This window comes from Chlorocebus sabaeus, chromosome 6 (genome assembly GCF_047675955.1).
Source record: "Chlorocebus sabaeus isolate Y175 chromosome 6, mChlSab1.0.hap1, whole genome shotgun sequence".
Taxonomy (NCBI): domain Eukaryota; kingdom Metazoa; phylum Chordata; class Mammalia; order Primates; family Cercopithecidae; genus Chlorocebus; species Chlorocebus sabaeus.
The window spans coordinates 22536405-22541895 of NC_132909.1; positions in this window are offsets into that span (position 1 = coordinate 22536405).

A 5491-nucleotide genomic window follows, 5' to 3' on the forward strand; every position below is an offset into this window, starting at 1 on the left:
GACTTAAGAAATGTACCTTCAAATACAGTGTATGGAGCATTTTAGGATCCTTGTGTTAAAATGCTGCGCTTGGGATTTGTTTTAATCAATCATGGTGAGACAGGCAGACATGGAAATGATTGTCATGAAGGAAGAAGTTTATACACAGATCCCAGAAACAGGAGGCGTGGCATGGCATGCAAGGTCACCTAAAGAAGCACCCGGGTGTAGGCCGGGCGTGGGGGCTCACGCCTGTAATCCCAGCACTTTGGGAGGCCTAGGCGGGCGGATCATGAGGTCAGATCATCGAGACCATCCTGGCTAACACGGTGAAACCCCGTCTCTACTAAAAATACAAAAAATTAGCCAGGCGTGGTGGTGGGCGCCTGTCGTCCCAGCTACTTGGGAGGCTGAGGCAGGAGAATGGCATGAACCCGGGAGGTAGAACTTGCAGTGAGCTAAGATCGCGCCACTACACTCCAGCGTGGGTGACAGAGTGAGACACTGTCTCAAAAAAAAAAAAAAAAAAAGGGAAGTACCCAGGTGTATCAAGAGGCAGAGGGGGTGAGGGCAGAGTATGGCCCAGAGCTTTTACTGGGGGTTTTCATGGGAAGGAATGGACAAGGCAGGGGTAGGCACACTGGTAAGCTTAGGATTGGATAGTTTGAGTAATTTTATTGGTCTCTGGGCTCTAGGGGTGATTCCTAGTTGTCTAGTTAGGGCAGGGGAATATTGAATTGGAGTGTGAGAGTTTGATGAAGGAGATAGTTGGGCGTATGGGCTCTGGATTGGTTGGTCTGTATATGAAAGGCATGATTGCAAGTAGAATTTATCATCTGTGCATTAGCTTGCCCTGGGAGGGGCAGTCTGTCCAGGATTAAGGCCCCAAGTGGCCAGAGCATCAAGAATACAGAAAGTAAAGAAAACATAGTCAATACAAGATTTGAAGGAATAAAATGTCTCTAGATATTGTACAAATGTAAACATGGATTGGTTACTAAATGATACTAAGTAATTTATTGTTCATATGTCAGGCATGACTATGGCATTGTGGGTATATATGTGTGAGTCCTTAAGTGTTAGAGATTCATACTGAGGTATTTGAGGCTGAAATGTCATGCCTATGATTTACTTTTAAATACTTAAGAAAAACAAAAGGTGGGAGGGATACATGAAACAAGATTAGCAAAAAGTTGGTAAATGTTTAATCTGGGTCATTTGGTACACAGGGTTCATTATGCTGTTCTTACTATCTTTACATATATTTTAAATTTCCATCATAAAGTTTTTTAAGGTAGAAAATCAAGTTTGGGTCAGGCGTGGTGGCTCATGCCTGTAATCGCAGTACTTTGGGAGGCCGAGTTGGGTGGATCATTTGAGGTCAGGAAATCGAGACCATCCTGGCCAACACAGTGAAACTCCATCTCTAGTAAAAATTAGCTGGACATGGTGGCACGCGCCTGTAGTCCCAGCTACTTGGGAGGCTGAGGCAGGAGAATCGCTTGAACCTGGGAGGTGCAGGTTGCAGTGAGCTGAGATTGCACCACGGCACTCCAGCCTGGTGACAGAGCAAGACTCCATCTCAAAAAAGAAAAAAGAAAATCAAGTCTGAAATTGTAGACTGTTTAGTGATGAATGATCACGTGTTGCCTACAGATAACTTGGGGGAAATCACCAACCAAAGCTCTACTTGGTAGAAAATTTAAAGCAATGCATTTAGAATATCTGGATTGAGAAATAAGTATTTGTCTTGTTCACCACTCTGTTCACACACCTATGGTACCTATCACATAATAGGCAATTTATAAATGTGGTGGGAAAAAATAAGGATTAACTTAAGCCAGAAATGTTTTAAAACTAAGGTGAATAATGGCAAGTTGTTCATATGATCAAATAAATTAATGGAATAGTTAATAAAATAATAGACTAAGGATATTCTCTTTGAAAATAACATTAATATAAAAGTGGCATTTATTGAGGGAACATGACTCAACTTTATGTACGGAAAAGGTGAAATAGCTACATAATGAGATTTTTAAAAATTAAGTTACATATTACTATATACGTATATTTATACATATGTTTCTGTATTACTATATACATATATTTCAATATGTTGCAATCTAGAGAAATCGAAATGATTACAGTTGACTCCAGATACCAAAAAAACCCTGAACTAATCCATAAATAAAGGGGAAAAAGTACAGTTATGATCTTGTTTTTTAAAAACTAGAATCTATAGATTTACAGGCAGTAAAAAGCTTTAAAAAATATATAACCCGGCCTGGCGTGGTGGCTCACGCCTGTAATCCCAGCACTTTGGGAGGCCAAGTGGGCGGATCACGAGGTCAGGAGATCGAGACCATCCTGGCTAACACAGTGAAACCCCGTCTCTACTAAAAATACAAAAAATTAGCCAGGCGTGGTGGTGGGCGCCTGTAGTCCCAGCTACTGGGGAGGCTGAGGCAAGAGAGTGGCGTGAACCCAGGAGGCAGAGCTTGCAGCGAGCTGAGATTGGGCCACTGCACTCCAGCCTGGGCGACTGAGCACTGAGCGAGACTCCGTCTCAAAAAAAAGAAAAAAAGAATATATAACCCATAACAAAATCTTACTAGATCATTCTATAAGGCAACTATCCCAATGTAAAATTAGATGAGGATAAATACCTCCTAAAAAGCAAACTGTGGGCCAATTTTACTTAAGATACATGCAAACATTGGCAAAACAGTATCAGTAAATTGAACTCAATAGTCTATTAAAACAATTATAAAACATAAAATGATTTACTAGGAATACCCTGGGGCCTGGCCTGTTCTCATTTAAATATGTATCCAGATTGTAGGTTTCCTGACTTGAACAATGCAACAGTGTTATAAAAAATGACATGATTCAGTCACAGTATCTTTTAAATGGTTTCTATTCTCATTTATCTTAGTTTCATTGACTTTACAAAAGGAATGAACAATACATATAAAAATAGGAATTCAACACAAAAATTATTACCTTTTTTTTTAGTCTGTTTTGTGTTACTATAAAAGAATACTGGCTGGGCATGATGGCTCATGCCTGTAATCCCAGCACTTTGGGAGGCTGAGGCTGGTGGATCACTTGAGGTTAGGAGTTTGAGATCAGCCTGGCCAACATGGCGAAACCCCATCTCTACTAAAGATACAAAATTAGCCAGGCGTGGTGGCGCATGCCTGTAATCCCAGCTACTCGGGAGGCTGAGACAGGAGAATTGCTTGAACCTGGGAGGTGGAGGTTGCAGTGAGCTGAGACTGCACCACTGCACTCCAGCCTGGGCAACAGGAGCGAAACTACATCTCAAGAAGAAAAAAAAAAAAGAATACCACAGACTGGGTAATTTACAATGGACAGAAATTGACTCACAGTTCTGAAGGGTAGGAATTCCAAGATTAAAAGGCTGGCATCTGATAAGGACCTTCTTGCTCCATCATCTCGGCAGAAGGGCAGAGAGGGCGAGAGAGAGAGAGAGAGGGCAAGAGGGAGCCCAACTCATCTTTTGATAAGGAACCCACTCCTGTGATAATGGCATTAATCCATTCATGAAAGCAGAGTCCTCATGGCCCAATCACTTCTTAAAGGTCCCACCTCTTAATACTATTGCACTGGGGATCAAGTTTCTCCCTAAAACTTGGGGGTGAACACTAGGGGACACATTCAAATATAACGTGCCTTCTCTGGCCTACCAAATTCATGTTCTTCTCACATGCAAAATACATACACCCCATTCTGATTGCCCCAAAGTCTTAACTCTTTCCAGCACAAACTCAAAAGTTCAGTCTCAGCTAGATCAGATATGGTGAGACAAGGCATGATTTATCCTCAGGCAAATTTTCCTCCAGCTGTTAGTCTATGAAATCAAGCAAGATATTTACTCCCAAGACACAACAGTGGGACAGGCATAGCCTAGACATTCCTATTCTGAAAGAAATAGGGAAGAAAAAGGGGATAACTGGTCCCAAGTAAGTCCAAAACCCAACAGTGCAAACAACTAACTCCTTTTTTGAGATAGTCTCACTGTGTCACCCAGGCTAGAGTGCAATGCCATGATCTCAGCCCACTGCAACCTCTGTCTCCACGTTCAAGCGATTCTCCTGCCTCAGCCTCCTGAGTAGTCGGGATTACAGGCATCTGCCACCATGCCCAGCTAATTTTTGTATTTTTAGTAGAGATGGGATTTCGCCATGTTGGCCAGGCTGGTCTTGAATTCCTGACCTCAGGTGATCCGCCTGCGTTGGCCTTCCAAAGTGCTGGGATTACAGGCATGAGCCACCATGCCCAGCCAAACAACATTAACTCTTAAGGCTCCAGAAGACTCTTCCTTAACTATGTGACCTACTTGGACACACTGGGGTGGGTCCTTGCCCCCATGGCTTTGCTGGGTTCATGCCACACAGCATCTGTCACAGGTTGGAGTTTCACACTGGCAGGTCTTCAGTTCTGGGGTCTTGGGGATGGCCTCACTCCATTAGGCACTGTCCTAGTGGGGACTCTCTGCAGTGGTTCCATGGACAAGTCTGACTGGGCCCCCACGCTACCCAAGGCATCCTTTGAAATCGAAGTGAAGGAAGCCATGCCCCCATGACTCTCTCATTCTGCACTCCTGCCAAATTAGCACCACATGGATACTGTCACCACAAGCTTACAGTTTATGCCCAGTGGCAGGTTGAGCCACACCTGAGCCAGCAGGAACCAATGGCAGCCAAGGGGCACGCTACTGGCATGTGGGAAGCAGAGTCATGAGGCAGCATGAGCCAGTGAATGCTGTCTGTGATGGAAGGGGTAGCCTCAAAGAGTGCCAGAATGCCTTCGGGGTCATTCTCCCACCGTCTTGATAGCTCCTGGGTTCCTTCTATTTATAATAATCTTTTCAGCAGTCTCTGGAGATACAACCTTGGTTTGCTCTCCTAAACACACCTTTTCACTTCATAAATGGGCAGCCTGCAAATTCCATATCTTTTTGTTCTGCCTTTAATTATGTTTTATCTTTAAATCATTTCTACCTCTCACATCTTACTATATGCAGTTAAAAGAAAACATGTAACTCTTTCAGTATTCTGCTTAGAAATTTCTTCCACCAGATATTCAGTTCATTGGTCTTAAATTCTGCCTTCCAACAAAGCCCAAGGCATGGTCACAAATTCAGCCAAATTCTTTGTTAATTTCTAGTAAGGATGGCCTTTATTCTAGTTTCCAATACCTTGTTTCTCATTTCCTGCTGAGACCTCATCAGAATTGCCTTTGCCATCCCTATATTTGTCACCGTTCTGATCACAACCACTGAAGTAATCTCTAAAAAGTTTCAGACTTTCCGGCCGGGCGCGGTGGCTCAAGCCTGTAATCCCAGCACTTTGGGAGGTCGAGACGGGCGGATCACGAGGTCAGGAGATCGAGACCAGCCTGGCTAACATGGTGAAACCCCGTCTCTACTAAAAAATACAAAAAAACTAGCCGGGCGAGGTGGCGGGCACCTGTAGTCCCAGCTACT